This window comes from Salmo salar, chromosome ssa03, assembly GCF_905237065.1.
Source record: "Salmo salar chromosome ssa03, Ssal_v3.1, whole genome shotgun sequence".
NCBI lineage: Eukaryota > Metazoa > Chordata > Actinopteri > Salmoniformes > Salmonidae > Salmo > Salmo salar.
In genome coordinates this window covers 9383171-9398630 of record NC_059444.1, presented here as the reverse complement: position 1 = coordinate 9398630, position 15460 = coordinate 9383171, and the positions used below count along the sequence as shown (strand labels likewise).

Genomic DNA, 15460 nt, shown 5'->3' with positions numbered 1-15460 from the left:
ATCTGGTTGCAGTCACAAGAGTCCCAGCTACACAATAAATGTTTGTTTTGTTCGATAAAGTCCCTCTTTATATCCCAAAAACTCTGTTTTGTTGGCGCGTTGTGTTCAGTAATCCACTGGCTCAAAGGCGGTCAAAACACGCAGACGAATACGTCCGAATAGTACCAGTAAAGTTTGTTGAAACATGTCAAATGATTTTTATAATTAATCCTCAGGTTGTCAATTGTCTAAATACTCGATAATATTTCAACCGGACAATAGCGTATTCAATAGAAAGGAAAAACAACGAAGGGCGCGCACTTGGTCATGCGCTCAAACCAGCACTGCATGCTTCCTCAGTCCACTGACAGAAGGTCTCATTCTTCTTCATTTTTCAGAAAACAAGCCTTAAACAATGTCTAAAGACGGTTGACATCTAGTGGAAGCCATGGGAACTGCAATCTGGGTCCTAACCCATTAGAAACTCAATAGGCATTCAATTGAAAACTTCCCACATCAAAAGAAATCCCACTTCCCGGATGGATTTTCCTCAGATTTTCACCTGCCATATCAGTTCTGTTATACTCACAGACATCATTTGAACGGTTTTGGAAACTTTAGAGTGTGTTCTATGCAAATCTACCAATTCTATGCATATCCTAGCGTCTGGGCCTGAGTAACAGGCATTTAACTTTGGGCACGCTTTTCATCCAGACGTCGAAATACTTCCCCCAAGCCATAAGAAGTTAAAATCTGTGTTCGAAGACTGATTTAACTCTGTCAATCAATCACACAGCATCATCTGATCTGGGAATTTGCAGTGTGCCAGGCTTTTATGAGAGACAATTGTGATCTACAACAGCATTGGTTTGGTTGTTTTTTCATTTGAGATTTGTACTGTACGCCACATTGGTACTTGTGCTGACTCATTGACTTCGCTGTTTAAAGAAGGTAGAGATTGCACACATTAAAAACCCTGATCTGGAGTCAGACGCGCTACCGTTGCGCCACGAGGTCTTGGACATATTGCATCTTTGGAGGGGATGCCTAGTTCAGATTTCGTTGACTGTATCATTTGGAATGGAGGCCTGGTTCTCTGGGGAAATGTACCCTCTGACAATGCCCCCTCGTCAGCACATGCCTCTGCCCGGCAGGTTAGGTGTATGAAAAAAAGTAACTTCAGAGCCCGAATAGCTCAGTCGGTAGAGCATCAGACTTTTAATCTGAGGGTCCAGGGTTCAAGTCCCTGTTCGGGCGCTGCTTTAATGTTCACCTTCCTTCAGTAGGCAGTCTCTCAATACTTGCATTGTGTCAGATTTAAAAATGGCTTTACTGCGACAGCATACCATGCGATTATCTGAGGACAGCCCCCGCTTACAAAAGCATACAAACATTTTCCAACCAATTAGAGGACTCACGAAAGTCAGAAATAGCCATCAAATTAATCACTTACCTTTGAAGATTTTCATCTGGTTGCAGTCACAAGAGTCCCAGCTACACAATAAATGTTTGTTTTGTTCGATAAAGTCCCTCTTTATATCCCAAAAACTCTGTTTTGTTGGCGCGTTGTGTTCAGTAATCCACTGGCTCAAAGGCGGTCAAAACACGCAGACGAATACGTCCGAATAGTACCAGTAAAGTTTGTTGAAACATGTCAAATGATTTTTATAATTAATCCTCAGGTTGTCAATTGTCTAAATACTCGATAATATTTCAACCGGACAATAGCGTATTCAATAGAAAGGAAAAACAACGAAGGGCGCGCACTTGGTCATGCGCTCAAACCAGCACTGCATGCTTCCTCAGTCCACTGACAGAAGGTCTCATTCTTCTTCATTTTTCAGAAAACAAGCCTTAAACAATGTCTAAAGACTGTTGACATCTAGTGGAAGCCATGGGAACTGCAATCTGGGTCCTAACCCATTAGAAACTCAATAGGCATTCAATTGAAAACTTCCCACATCAAAAGAAATCCCACTTCCCGGATGGATTTTCCTCAGATTTTCACCTGCCATATCAGTTCTGTTATACTCACAGACATCATTTGAACGGTTTTGGAAACTTTAGAGTGTGTTCTATCCAAATCTACCAATTCTATGCATATCCTAGCGTCTGGGCCTGAGTAACAGGCATTTAACTTTGGGCACGCTTTTCATCCAGACGTCGAAATACTTCCCCCAAGCCATAAGAAGTTAAAATCTGTGTTCGAAGACTGATTTAACTCTGTCAATCAATCACACAGCATCATCTGATCTGGGAATTCGCAGTGTGCCAGGCTTTTATGAGAGACAATTGTGATCTACAACAGCATTGGTTTGGTTGTTTTTTCATTTGAGATTTGTACTGTACGCCACATTGGTACTTGTGCTTCATTGACTTCGCTGTTTAAAGAAGGTAGAGATTGCACACATTAAAAACCCTGACCACGACGTGATTTGAACACGGAACCTTCTGATCTGGAGTCAGACGCGCTACCGTTGCGCCACGAGGTCTTGGACATATTGTATCTTTGGAGGGGATGCCTAGTTCAGATTTCGTTGACTGTATCATTTGGAATGGAGGCCTGGTTCTCTGGGGAAATGTACCATCTGACAATGCCCCCTCGTCAGCACATGCCTCTGCCCGGCAGGTTAGGTGTATAGATGGAAAAAAAAAGTAAGTTCAGAGCCCGAATAGCTCAGTCGGTAGAGCATCAGACTTTTAATCTGAGGGTCCAGGGTTCAAGTCCCTGTTCGGGCGCTGCTTTAATGTTCACCTTCCTTCAGTAGGCAGTCTCTCAATACTTGCATTGTGTCAGATTTAAAAATGGCTTTACTGCGACAGCATACCATGCGATTATCTGAGGACAGCTCCCGCTTACAAAAGCATACAAACATTTTCCAACCAATTAGAGGACTCACGAAAGTCAGAAATAGCCATCAAATTAATCACTTACCTTTGAAGATTTTCATCTGGTTGCAGTCACAAGAGTCCCAGCTACACAATAAATGTTTGTTTTGTTCGATAAAGTCCCTCTTTATATCCCAAAAACTCTGTTTTGTTGGCGCGTTGTGTTCAGTAATCCACTGGCTCAAAGGCGGTCAAAACACGCAGACGAATACGTCCGAATAGTACCAGTAAAGTTTGTTGAAACATGTCAAATGATTTTTATAATTAATCCTCAGGTTGTCAATTGTCTAAATACTCGATAATATTTCAACCGGACAATAGCGTATTCAATAGAAAGGAAAAACAACGAAGGGCGCGCACTTGGTCATGCGCTCAAACCAGCACTGCATGCTTCCTCAGTCCACTGACAGAAGGTCTCATTCTTCTTCATTTTTCAGAAAACAAGCCTTAAACAATGTCTAAAGACGGTTGACATCTAGTGGAAGCCATGGGAACTGCAATCTGGGTCCTAACCCATTAGAAACTCAATAGGCATTCAATTGAAAACTTCCCACATCAAAAGAAATCCCACTTCCCGGATGGATTTTCCTCAGATTTTCACCTGCCATATCAGTTCTGTTATACTCACAGACATCATTTGAACGGTTTTGGAAACTTTAGAGTGTGTTCTATCCAAATCTACCAATTCTATGCATATCCTAGCGTCTGGGCCTGAGTAACAGGCATTTAACTTTGGGCACGCTTTTCATCCAGACGTCGAAATACTTCCCCCAAGCCATAAGAAGTTAAAATCTGTGTTCAAAGACTGATTTAAGTCTGTCAATCAATCACACAGCATCATCTGATCTGGGAATTTGCAGTGTGCCAGGCTTTTATGAGAGACAATTGTCATCTACAACAGCATTGGTTTGGTTGTTTTTTCATTTGAGATTTGTACTGTACGCCACATTGGTACTTGTGCTGACTCATTGACTTCGCTGTTTAAAGAAGGTAGAGATTGCACACATTAAAAACCCTGACCACGACGTGATTTGAACATGCAACCTTCTGATCTGGAGTCAGACACGCTACCGTTGCGCCACGAGGTCTTGGACATATTGTATCTTTGGAGGGGATGCCTAGTTCAGATTTCGTTGACTGTATCATTTGAAATGGAGGCCTGGTTCTCTGGGGAAATGTACCATCTGACAATGCCCCCTCGTCAGCACGTGCCTCTGGTTAGGTGTATGAAGGTTAGGTGTATGAAAAAAAGTAAGTTCAGAGCCCGAATAGCTCAGTCGGTAGAGCATCAGACTTTTAATCTGAGGGTCCAGGGTTCAAGTCCCTGTTCGGGCGCTGCTTTAATGTTCACCTTCCTTCAGTAGGCAGTCTCTCAATACTTGCATTGTGTCAGATTTAAAAATGGTTTTACTGCGACAGCATACCATGCGATTATCTGAGGACAGCTCCCCGCTTACAAAAGCATACAAACATTTTCCAACCAATTAGATGAGTCACGAAAGTCAGAAATAGCCATCAAATTAATCACTTACCTTTGAAGATTTTCATCTGGTTGCAGTCACAAGAGTCCCAGCTACACAATAAATGTTTGTTTTGTTCGATAAAGTCCCTCTTTATATCCCAAAAACTCTGTTTTGTTGGCGCGTTGTGTTCAGTAATCCACTGGCTCAAAGGCGGTCAAAACACGCAGACGAATACGTCCGAATAGTACCAGTAAAGTTTGTTGAAACATGTCAAATGATTTTTATAATTAATCCTCAGGTTGTCAATTGTCTAAATACTCGATAATATTTCAACCGGACAATAGCGTATTCAATAGAAAGGAAAAACAACGAAGGGCGCGCACTTGGTCATGCGCTCAAACCAGCACTGCATGCTTCCTCAGTCCACTGACAGAAGGTCTCATTCTTCTTCATTTTTCAGAAAACAAGCCTTAAACAATGTCTAAAGACTGTTGACATCTAGTGGAAGCCATGGGAACTGCAATCTGGGTCCTAACCCATTAGAAACTCAATAGGCATTCAATTGAAAACTTCCCACATCAAAAGAAATCCCACTTCCCGGATGGATTTTCCTCAGATTTTCACCTGCCATATCAGTTCTGTTATACTCACAGACATCATTTGAACGGTTTTGGAAACTTTAGAGTGTGTTCTATCCAAATCTACAAATTCTATGCATATCCTAGCGTCTGGGCCTGAGTAACAGGCATTTAACTTTGGGCACGCTTTTCATCCAGACGTCGAAATACTTCCCCCAAGCCATAAGAAGTTAAAATCTGTGTTCGAAGACTGATTTAACTCTGTCAATCAATCACACAGCATCATCTGATCTGGGAATTTGCAGTGTGCCAGGCTTTTATGAGAGACAATTGTGATCTACAACAGCATTGGTTTGGTTGTTTTTTCATTTGAGATTTGTACTGTACGCCACATTGGTACTTGTGCTGACTCATTGACTTCGCTGTTTAAAGAAGGTAGAGATTGCACACATTAAAAACCCTGACCACGACGTGATTTGAACACGCAACCTTCTGATCTGGAGTCAGACGCGCTACCGTTGCGCCACGAGGTCTTGGACATATTGCATCTTTGGAGGGGATGCCTAGTTCAGATTTCGTTGACTGTATCATTTGGAATGGAGGCCTGGTTCTCTGGGTAAATGTACCATCTGACAATGCCCCCTCGTCAGCACATGCCTCTGCCCGGCAGGTTAGGTGTATGAAAAAAAGTAAATTCAGAGCCCGAATAGCTCAGTCGGTAGAGCATCAGACTTTTAATCTGAGGGTCCAGGGTTCAAGTCCCTGTTTGGGTGCTGCTTTAATGTTCACCTTCCTTCAGTAGGCAGTCTCTCAATACTTGCATTGTGTCAGATTTAAAAATGGCTTTACTGCGACAGCATACCATGCGATTATCTGAGGACAGCGCCCCGCTTACAAAAGCATACAAACATTTTCCAACCAATTAGAGGACTCACGAAAGTCAGAAATAGCCATCAAATTAATCACTTACCTTTGAAGATTTTCATCTGGTTGCAGTCACAAGAGTCCCAGCTACACAATAAATGTTTGTTTTGTTCGATAAAGTCCCTCTTTATATCCCAAAAACTCTGTTTTGTTGGCGCGTTGTGTTCAGTAATCCACTGGCTCAAAGGCGGTCAAAACACGCAGACGAATACGTCCGAATAGTACCAGTAAAGTTTGTTGAAACATGTCAAATGATTTTTATAATTAATCCTCAGGTTGTCAATTGTCTAAATACTCGATAATATTTCAACCGGACAATAGCGTATTCAATAGAAAGGAAAAACAACGAAGGGCGCGCACTTGGTCATGCGCTCAAACCAGCACTGCATGCTTCCTCAGTCCACTGACAGAAGGTCTCATTCTTCTTCATTTTTCAGAAAACAAGCCTTAAACAATGTCTAAAGACGGTTGACATCTAGTGGAAGCCATGGGAACTGCAATCTGGGTCCTAACCCATTAGAAACTCAATAGGCATTCAATTGAAAACTTCCCACATCAAAAGAAATCCCACTTCCCGGATGGATTTTCCTCAGATTTTCACCTGCCATATCAGTTCTGTTATACTCACAGACATCATTTGAACGGTTTTGGAAACTTTAGAGTGTGTTCTATCCAAATCTACCAATTATATGCATATCCTAGCGTCTGGGCCTGAGTAACAGGCATTTAACTTTGGGCACGCTTTTCATCCAGACGTCGAAATACTTCCCCCAAGTGAATAAGAAGTTAAAATCTGTGTTCAAAGACTGATTTAAGTCTGTCAATCAATCACACAGCATCATCTGATCTGGGAATTTGCAGTGTGCCAGGCTTTTATGAGAGACAATTGTCATCTACAACAGCATTGGTTTGGTTGTTTTTTCATTTGAGATTTGTACTGTACGCCACATTGGTACTTGTGCTGACTTCGCTGTTTAAAGAAGGTAGAGATTGCACACATTAAAAACCCTGACCACGACGTGATTTGAACATGCAACCTTCTGATCTGGAGTCAGACACGCTACCGTTGCGCCACGAGGTCTTGGACATATTGTATCTTTGGAGGGGATGCCTAGTTCAGATTTCGTTGACTGTATCATTTGAAATGGAGGCCTGGTTCTCTGGGGAAATGTACCATCTGACAATGCCCCCTCGTCAGCACGTGCCTCTGGTTAGGTGTATGAAGGTTAGGTGTATGAAAAAAAGTAAGCTCAGAGCCCTAATAGCTCAGTCGGTAGAGCATCAGACTTTTAATCTGAGGGTCCAGGGTTCAAGTCCCTGTTTGGGCGCTGCTTTAATGTTCACCTTCCTTCAGTAGGCAGTCTCTCAATACTTGCATTGTGTCAGATTTAAAAATGGCTTTACTGCGACAGCATACCATGCGATTATCTGAGGACAGCGCCCCGCTTACAAAAGCATACAAACATTTTCCAACCAATTAGAGGACTCACGAAAGTCAGAAATAGCCATCAAATTAATCACTTACCTTTGAAGATTTTCATCTGGTTGCAGTCACAAGAGTCCCAGCTACACAATAAATGTTTGTTTTGTTCGATAAAGTCCCTCTTTATATCCCAAAAACTCTGTTTTGTTGGCGCGTTGTGTTCAGTAATCCACTGGCTCAAAGGTGGTCAAAACACGCAGACGAATACGTCCAAATAGTACCAGTAAAGTTTGTTGAAACATGTCAAACGATTTTTATAATTAATCCTCAGGTTGTCAATTGTCTAAATACTCGATAATATTTCAACCGGACAATAGCGTATTCAATAGAAAGGAAAAACAACGAAGGGCGCGCACTTGGTCATGGCCGCAAACCAGCACTTCATGCTTCCTCAGTCCACTGACAGAAGGTCTCATTCTTCTTCATTTTTCAGAAAACAAGCCTTAAACAATGTCTAAAGACGGTTGACATCTAGTGGAAGCCATGGGAACTGCAATCTGGGTCCTAACCCATTAGAAACTCAATAGGCATTCAATTGAAAACTTCCCACATCAAAAGAAATCCCACTTCCCGGATGGATTTTCCTCAGATTTTCACCTGCCATATCAGTTCTGTTATACTCACAGACATCATTTGAACGGTTTTGGAAACTTTAGAGTGTGTTCTATCCAAATCTACCAATTCTATGCATATCCTAGCGTCTGGGCCTGAGTAACAGGCATTTAACTTTGGGCACGCTTTTCATCCAGACGTCGAAATACTTCCCCCAAGCCATAAGAAGTTAAAATCTGTGTTCGAAGACTGATTTAAGTCTGTCAATCAATCACACAGCATCATCTGATCTGGGAATTTGCAGTGTGCCAGGCTTTTATGAGAGACAATTGTCATCTACAACAGCATTGGTTTGGTTGTTTTTTCATTTGAGATTTGTACTGTACGCCACATTGGTACTTGTGCTGACTCATTGACTTCGCTGTTTAAAGAAGGTAGAGATTGCACACATTAAAAACCCTGACCACGACGTGATTTGAACACGCAACCTTCTGATCTGGAGTCAGACACGCTACCGTTGCGCCACGAGGTCTTGGACATATTGCATCTTTGGAGGGGATGCCTAGTTCAGATTTCGTTGACTGTATCATTTGGAATGGAGGCCTGGTTCTCTGGGTAAATGTACCATCTGACAATGCCCCCTCGTCAGCACATGCCTCTGCCCGGCAGGTTAGGTGTATGAAAAAAAGTAAATTCAGAGCCCGAATAGCTCAGTCGGTAGAGCATCAGACTTTTAATCTGAGGGTCCAGGGTTCAAGTCCCTGTTTGGGCGCTGCTTTAATGTTCACCTTCCTTCAGTAGGCAGTCTCTCAATACTTGCATTGTGTCAGATTTAAAAATGGCTTTACTGCGACAGCATACCATGCGATTATCTGAGGACAGCGCCCCGCTTACAAAAGCATACAAACATTTTCCAACCAATTAGAGGACTCACGAAAGTCAGAAATAGCCATCAAATTAATCACTTACCTTTGAAGATTTTCATCTGGTTGCAGTCACAAGAGTCCCAGCTACACAATAAATGTTTGTTTTGTTCGATAAAGTCCCTCTTTATATCCCAAAAACTCTGTTTTGTTGGCGCGTTGTGTTCAGTAATCCACTGGCTCAAAGGTGGTCAAAACACGCAGACGAATACGTCCAAATAGTACCAGTAAAGTTTGTTGAAACATGTCAAACGATTTTTATAATTAATCCTCAGGTTGTCAATTGTCTAAATACTCGATAATATTTCAACCGGACAATAGCGTATTCAATAGAAAGGAAAAACAACGAAGGGCGCGCACTTGGTCATGGCCGCAAACCAGCACTTCATGCTTCCTCAGTCCACTGACAGAAGGTCTCATTCTTCTTCATTTTTCAGAAAACAAGCCTTAAACAATGTCTAAAGACGGTTGACATCTAGTGGAAGCCATGGGAACTGCAATCTGGGTCCTAACCCATTAGAAACTCAATAGGCATTCAATTGAAAACTTCCCACATCAAAAGAAATCCCACTTCCCGGATGGATTTTCCTCAGATTTTCACCTGCCATATCAGTTCTGTTATACTCACAGACATCATTTGAACGGTTTTGGAAACTTTAGAGTGTGTTCTATCCAAATCTACCAATTATATGCATATCCTAGCGTCTGGGCCTGAGTAACAGGCATTTAACTTTGGGCACGCTTTTCATCCAGACGTCGAAATACTTCCCCCAAGCCATAAGAAGTTAAAATCTGTGTTCGAAGACTGATTTAACTCTGTCAATCAATCACACAGCATCATCTGATCTGGGAATTTGCAGTGTGCCAGGCTTTTATGAGAGACAATTGTGATCTACAACAGCATTGGTTTGGTTGTTTTTTCATTTGAGATTTGTACTGTACGCCACATTGGTACTTGTGCTGACTCATTGACTTCGCTGTTTAAAGAAGGTAGAGATTGCACACATTAAAAACCCTGACCACGACGTGATTTGAACACGCAGCCTTCTGATCTGGAGTCAGACGCGCTACCGTTGCGCCACGAGGTCTTGGACATATTGCATCTTTGGAGGGGATGCCTAGTTCAGATTTCGTTGACTGTATCATTTGGAATGGAGGCCTGGTTCTCTGGGTAAATGTACCATCTGACAATGCCCCCTCGTCAGCACATGCCTCTGCCCGGCAGGTTAGGTGTATGAAAAAAAGTAAATTCAGAGCCCGAATAGCTCAGTCGGTAGAGCATCAGACTTTTAATCTGAGGGTCCAGGGTTCAAGTCCCTGTTTGGGCGCTGCTTTAATGTTCACTTTCCTTCAGTAGGCAGTCTCTCAATACTTGCATTGTGTCAGATTTAAAAATGGCTTTACTGCGACAGCATACCATGCGATTATCTGAGGACAGCGCCCCGCTTACAAAAGCATACAAACATTTTCCAACCAATTAGAGGACTCACGAAAGTCAGAAATAGCCATCAAATTAATCACTTACCTTTGAAGATTTTCATCTGGTTGCAGTCACAAGAGTCCCAGCTACACAATAAATGTTTGTTTTGTTCGATAAAGTCCCTCTTTATATCCCAAAAACTCTGTTTTGTTGGCGCGTTGTGTTCAGTAATCCACTGGCTCAAAGGCGGTCAAAACACGCAGACGAATACGTCCGAATAGTACCAGTAAAGTTTGTTGAAACATGTCAAATGATTTTTATAATTAATCCTCAGGTTGTCAATTGTCTAAATACTCGATAATATTTCAACCGGACAATAGCGTATTCAATAGAAAGGAAAAACAACGAAGGGCGCGCACTTGGTCATGCGCTCAAACCAGCACTGCATGCTTCCTCAGTCCACTGACAGAAGGTCTCATTCTTCTTCATTTTTCAGAAAACAAGCCTTAAACAATGTCTAAAGACGGTTGACATCTAGTGGAAGCCATGGGAACTGCAATCTGGGTCCTAACCCATTAGAAACTCAATAGGCATTCAATTGAAAACTTCCCACATCAAAAGAAATCCCACTTCCCGGATGGATTTTCCTCAGATTTTCACCTGCCATATCAGTTCTGTTATACTCACAGACATCATTTGAACGGTTTTGGAAACTTTAGAGTGTGTTCTATCCAAATCTACCAATTCTATGCATATCCTAGCGTCTGGGCCTGAGTAACAGGCATTTAACTTTGGGCACGCTTTTCATCCAGACGTCGAAATACTTCCCCCAAGCCATAAGAAGTTAAAATCTGTGTTCGAAGACTGATTTAACTCTGTCAATCAATCACACAGCATCATCTGATCTGGGAATTTGCAGTGTGCCAGGCTTTTATGAGAGACAATTGTGATCTACAACAGCATTGGTTTGGTTGTTTTTTCATTTGAGATTTGTACTGTACGCCACATTGGTACTTGTGCTGACTCATTGACTTCGCTGTTTAAAGAAGGTAGAGATTGCACACATTAAAAACCCTGACCACGACGTGATTTGAACACGCAACCTTCTGATCTGTAGTCAGACGCGCTACCGTTGCGCCACGAGGTCTTGGACATATTGCATCTTTGGAGGGGATGCCTAGTTCAGATTTCGTTGACTGTATCATTTGGAATGGAGGCCTGGTTCTCTGGGTAAATGTACCATCTGACAATGCCCCCTCGTCAGCACATGCCTCTGCCCGGCAGGTTAGGTGTATGAAAAAAAGTAAATTCAGAGCCGGAATAGCTCAGTCGGTAGAGCATCAGACTTTTAATCTGAGGGTCCAGGGTTCAAGTCCCTGTTTGGGCGCTGCTTTAATGTTCACCTTCCTTCAGTAGGCAGTCTCTCAATACTTGCATTGTGTCAGATTTAAAAATGGCTTTACTGCGACAGCATACCATGCGATTATCTGAGGACAGCGCCCCGCTTACAAAAGCATACAAACATTTTCCAACCAATTAGAGGACTCACGAAAGTCAGAAATAGCCATCAAATTAATCACTTACCTTTGAAAATGTTCATCTGGTTGCAGTCACAAGAGTCCCAGCTACACAATAAATGTTTGTTTTGTTCGATAAAGTCCCTCTTTATATCCCAAAAACTCTGTTTTGTTGGCGCGTTGTGTTCAGTAATCCACTGGCTCAAAGGCGGTCAAAACACGCAGACGAATACGTCCGAATAGTACCAGTAAAGTTTGTTGAAACATGTCAAACGATTTTTATAATTAATCCTCAGGTTGTCAATTGTCTAAATACTCGATAATATTTCAACCGGACAATAGCGTATTCAATAGAAAGGAAAAACAACGAAGGGCGCGCACTTGGTCATGCGCTCAAACCAGCACTGCATGCTTCCTCAGTCCACTGACAGAAGGTTTCATTCTTCTTCATTTTTCAGAAAACAAGCCTTAAACAATGTCTAAAGACTGTTGACATCTAGTGGAAGCCATAGGAACTGCAATCTGGGTCCTAACCCATTAGAAACTCAATAGGCATTCAATTGAAAACTTCCCACATCAAAAGAAATCCCACTTCCCGGATGGATTTTCCTCAGATTTTCACCTGCCATATCAGTTCTGTTATACTCACAGACATCATTTGAACGGTTTTGGAAACTTTAGAGTGTGTTCTATCCAAATCTACCAATTCTATGCATATCCTAGCGTCTGGGCCTGAGTAACAGGCAGTTAACTTTGGGCAAGCTTTTCATCCAGACGTCGAAATACTTCCCCCAAGCCATAAGAAGTTAAAATCTGTGTTCGAAGACTGATTTAAGTCTGTCAATCAATCACACAGCATCATCTGACCTGGGTTTTGCAGTGTGCCAGGCTTTTATGAGAGACAATTGTCATCTAAAGCAGGATTGGTTTGGTTGTTTTTTCGATTGAGATTTGTACTGTAAGCCACATTGGTACTTGTGCTGACTCATTGACTACGGTGTTTAAAGAAGGTAGAGATTGCACACATAAAAACCCTGACCACGACGTGATTTGAACACGCAACCTCCTGATCTGGAGTCAGACGCGCTACCATTGCGCCACAAGGTCTTGGAGGTATTGCGTCTTTGGAGGGGATGCCTAGTTCAGATTTCGTTGACTGTATCATTTGGAATGGAGGCCTGGTTCTCTGGGGAAATGTACCATCTGACAATGCCCCCTCGTCAGCACGTGCCTCTGCCCGGCAGGTTAGGTGTATGAAAAAAAGTAAACGCAGAGGCCGAATAGCTCAGTCGGTAGAGCATCACACTTTTAATCTGAGGGTCCAGGGTTCAAGTCCCTGTTCAGGTGCTGCTTTAATGTTCACATTCCTTCAGTAGGCAGTCTCTGAATACTTGCATTGTGTCAGATTAAAAAATGGCTTTACTGCGAAAGCATATTATCTGAGGACAGCGCCAAGCTTACAAAAGCATACAAACATTTTCCAACCAATTAGAGGAGTCACGAAAGTCAGAAAAAGCCATCAAATTAATCACTTACCTTTGAAGAGTCCCAGCTACACAATAAATGTTTGTTTTGTTCGATAAAGTCTTTTGTTCGATAAAGTCCCTCTTTATATCCCAAAAACTCAGTTTTGTTGGCGCGTTGTGTTCAGTAATCCACTGGCTCAAAGGCGGTCAAAACACGCAGACGAATACGTCCGAATAGTACCAGTAAAGTTTGTTGAAACATGTCAAACGATTTTTATAATTAATCCTCAGGTTGTCAATTGTCTAAATACTTGATAATATTTCAACCGGACAATAGCGTATTCAATAGAAAGGAAAAACAACGAAGGGCGCGCACTTGGTCATGTGCGCAAACCAGCACTGCATGCTTCCTCAGTCCACTGACAGAAGGTCTCATTCTTCTTCATTTTTCAGAAAACAAGCCTTAAACAATGTCTAAAGACTGTTGACATCTAGTGGAAGCCATAGGAACTGCAATCTGGGTCCTAACCCATTAGAAACTCAATAGGCATTCAATTGAAAACTTCCCACATCAAAAGAAATCCCATTTCCCGGATGGATTTTCCTCAGATTTTCACCTGCCATATCAGTTCTGTTATACTCACAGACATCATTTGAACGGTTTTGGTAACTTTAGAGTGTGTTCTATTCAAATCGACCAATTAGATGCATATCCTAGCTTCTGGGCCTGAGTAACAGTCAGTTTACTTTGGGAACGCTTCTCATCCAGACGTCAAAATACTGCCACCAAGACATAAGAAGTTAACAGTAGAAGTAACAGTAAAATTAACAGTAACAGCAACAGTAACAGCAACATTAACAGCAACAGAAACAGCAACAGTAACAGTAACAGCAACATCAACACTAACATTAACAGTAACACTAACAGCAACATAAACATTAACAGCAACAGTAACAGCAACAGTAACAGCAACAGTAACAGCAACATTAACAGCAACATTAACAGCAACATTAACAGCAACATATACAATAACATGAACATTAACACTAACAGCAACAGCAAAAGCAACATTAACAGCAACATTAACAGCAATATTAACAGCAACATTAACAGCAACATTAACAGTAACAGCGACAGCAACAGTAACATTAACAGCAACATTAACAGCAACATTAACAGTAACATTAACAGTAACATTAACAGCAACATCAACAGTAACAGCAACATCAACATTAACAGCAACAGTAATAGTAACAGTAACAGCCAAACTATTCATAAGTCTGCCTGAAGGTCATTACTTTCTGCTGTGAGCAAACAGTAGCCATTTTGAAGAAAAAGAGCTCTTTGGTTTGGCCCCTTCAGTAGACATTGATGATTTAAACCAGGCCTGGAGTGGCTGTCTAACAGAGTAAGGGGAATGGGAGGAGAACATGGGATGGGGAAAGAGAGGATGAACAAGGACAAGGTGGTTATTGGAACCTTAGTGAAATTAAATGAGTAGGTATCGACAGCATCTATATTTTCCTCATGTTTACTGAACTCTGCGCATGGTAGAAACAAGTATGGGTGCCCATAAGGGACAAACTACACAACAGCGGAGGAGTGAGATATATGGAGAAGGTACTTAAGAAACAGGAGTAGGATTGAGAGTTAAAGGAGTGGTAACAGGAATATGTTTGAGAGTTAAAGGACTAGAAACAGGAGTAGGGTAGAGAGTTAAAGGAGTAGAAACAGGAGTAGGGTTGAAAGTTAAAGGGCTAGAACAGGAGAAGGGTTGAGAGTTAAAGGGTAGGGGGTAAAAGAAAAAAGAGGATTATGGGAGAGTGGGAATATTCAGTGTCACTTTATGTTAGAGTTGACATTAATTGTAGCCAAACTGAAACATTACCCTTTGGGGTGAAATTAATTATCTTAATGTTGAAACGGTCCGCCATGATTTCACTCTGTATAGAATAAATAATATCCATTTAAAAACAAAGCTTGCCTCAGATAGGTCATAGTGACATAGTCAATGGATATACAGTATGGGGACACTTGTACTCTTGTACAAAATGTTTCTGTCTCTATATCCATTCCTTCTTCCAAACCGGATTCAGGCTGTGACGGTGGGGGGTACTATAACAGTACATCACAGACAATGTACATCTGTCCTATTCATTATTATAGTGGTAGGTCATAGTGTGTAGTTGTGGAAATGCAAGAGGAACGTACACTGTGCACACCGTAGCAAAAAACGTTTCGCAAGGGAAAACGAAGAGACGAGGC

The 15460-nt window shown here is 41.8% G+C and overlaps 17 non-coding genes across 17 annotated transcripts; 9 read left to right on the top strand and 8 right to left on the bottom strand.

Annotated features, from left to right (window-relative positions):
• The first annotated feature begins 1163 nt into the window (after nucleotides 1-1163).
• Nucleotides 1164-1236, top strand: trnak-uuu (transfer RNA lysine (anticodon UUU)). The gene has a single exon. It is a non-coding gene; the product is annotated as a tRNA-Lys (tRNA).
• A 1163-nt stretch (nucleotides 1237-2399) lies between these two features.
• On the bottom strand, nucleotides 2400-2471 carry trnaw-cca (transfer RNA tryptophan (anticodon CCA)). The gene has a single exon. It is a non-coding gene; the product is annotated as a tRNA-Trp (tRNA).
• A 174-nt stretch (nucleotides 2472-2645) lies between these two features.
• On the top strand, nucleotides 2646-2718 carry trnak-uuu (transfer RNA lysine (anticodon UUU)). The gene has a single exon. It is a non-coding gene; the product is annotated as a tRNA-Lys (tRNA).
• A 1166-nt stretch (nucleotides 2719-3884) lies between these two features.
• Nucleotides 3885-3956, bottom strand: trnaw-cca (transfer RNA tryptophan (anticodon CCA)). Its single transcript has one exon. It is a non-coding gene; the product is annotated as a tRNA-Trp (tRNA).
• Nucleotides 3957-4130: 174 nt separating this feature from the next.
• On the top strand, nucleotides 4131-4203 carry trnak-uuu (transfer RNA lysine (anticodon UUU)). Its single transcript has one exon. It is a non-coding gene; the product is annotated as a tRNA-Lys (tRNA).
• A 1167-nt stretch (nucleotides 4204-5370) lies between these two features.
• On the bottom strand, nucleotides 5371-5442 carry trnaw-cca (transfer RNA tryptophan (anticodon CCA)). The gene has a single exon. It is a non-coding gene; the product is annotated as a tRNA-Trp (tRNA).
• Nucleotides 5443-5609: 167 nt separating this feature from the next.
• trnak-uuu (transfer RNA lysine (anticodon UUU)) lies at nucleotides 5610-5682 on the top strand. The gene has a single exon. It is a non-coding gene; the product is annotated as a tRNA-Lys (tRNA).
• A 1160-nt stretch (nucleotides 5683-6842) lies between these two features.
• Nucleotides 6843-6914, bottom strand: trnaw-cca (transfer RNA tryptophan (anticodon CCA)). Its single transcript has one exon. It is a non-coding gene; the product is annotated as a tRNA-Trp (tRNA).
• A 174-nt stretch (nucleotides 6915-7088) lies between these two features.
• On the top strand, nucleotides 7089-7161 carry trnak-uuu (transfer RNA lysine (anticodon UUU)). Its single transcript has one exon. It is a non-coding gene; the product is annotated as a tRNA-Lys (tRNA).
• A 1167-nt stretch (nucleotides 7162-8328) lies between these two features.
• trnaw-cca (transfer RNA tryptophan (anticodon CCA)) lies at nucleotides 8329-8400 on the bottom strand. Its single transcript has one exon. It is a non-coding gene; the product is annotated as a tRNA-Trp (tRNA).
• Nucleotides 8401-8567: 167 nt separating this feature from the next.
• trnak-uuu (transfer RNA lysine (anticodon UUU)) lies at nucleotides 8568-8640 on the top strand. Its single transcript has one exon. It is a non-coding gene; the product is annotated as a tRNA-Lys (tRNA).
• Nucleotides 8641-9807: 1167 nt separating this feature from the next.
• Nucleotides 9808-9879, bottom strand: trnaw-cca (transfer RNA tryptophan (anticodon CCA)). The gene has a single exon. It is a non-coding gene; the product is annotated as a tRNA-Trp (tRNA).
• Nucleotides 9880-10046: 167 nt separating this feature from the next.
• Nucleotides 10047-10119, top strand: trnak-uuu (transfer RNA lysine (anticodon UUU)). The gene has a single exon. It is a non-coding gene; the product is annotated as a tRNA-Lys (tRNA).
• A 1167-nt stretch (nucleotides 10120-11286) lies between these two features.
• Nucleotides 11287-11358, bottom strand: trnac-aca (transfer RNA cysteine (anticodon ACA)). The gene has a single exon. It is a non-coding gene; the product is annotated as a tRNA-Cys (tRNA).
• Nucleotides 11359-11525: 167 nt separating this feature from the next.
• trnak-uuu (transfer RNA lysine (anticodon UUU)) lies at nucleotides 11526-11598 on the top strand. Its single transcript has one exon. It is a non-coding gene; the product is annotated as a tRNA-Lys (tRNA).
• A 1165-nt stretch (nucleotides 11599-12763) lies between these two features.
• On the bottom strand, nucleotides 12764-12835 carry trnaw-cca (transfer RNA tryptophan (anticodon CCA)). The gene has a single exon. It is a non-coding gene; the product is annotated as a tRNA-Trp (tRNA).
• Nucleotides 12836-13002: 167 nt separating this feature from the next.
• On the top strand, nucleotides 13003-13075 carry trnak-uuu (transfer RNA lysine (anticodon UUU)). The gene has a single exon. It is a non-coding gene; the product is annotated as a tRNA-Lys (tRNA).
• The last annotated feature ends 2385 nt before the right edge of the window (nucleotides 13076-15460 follow it).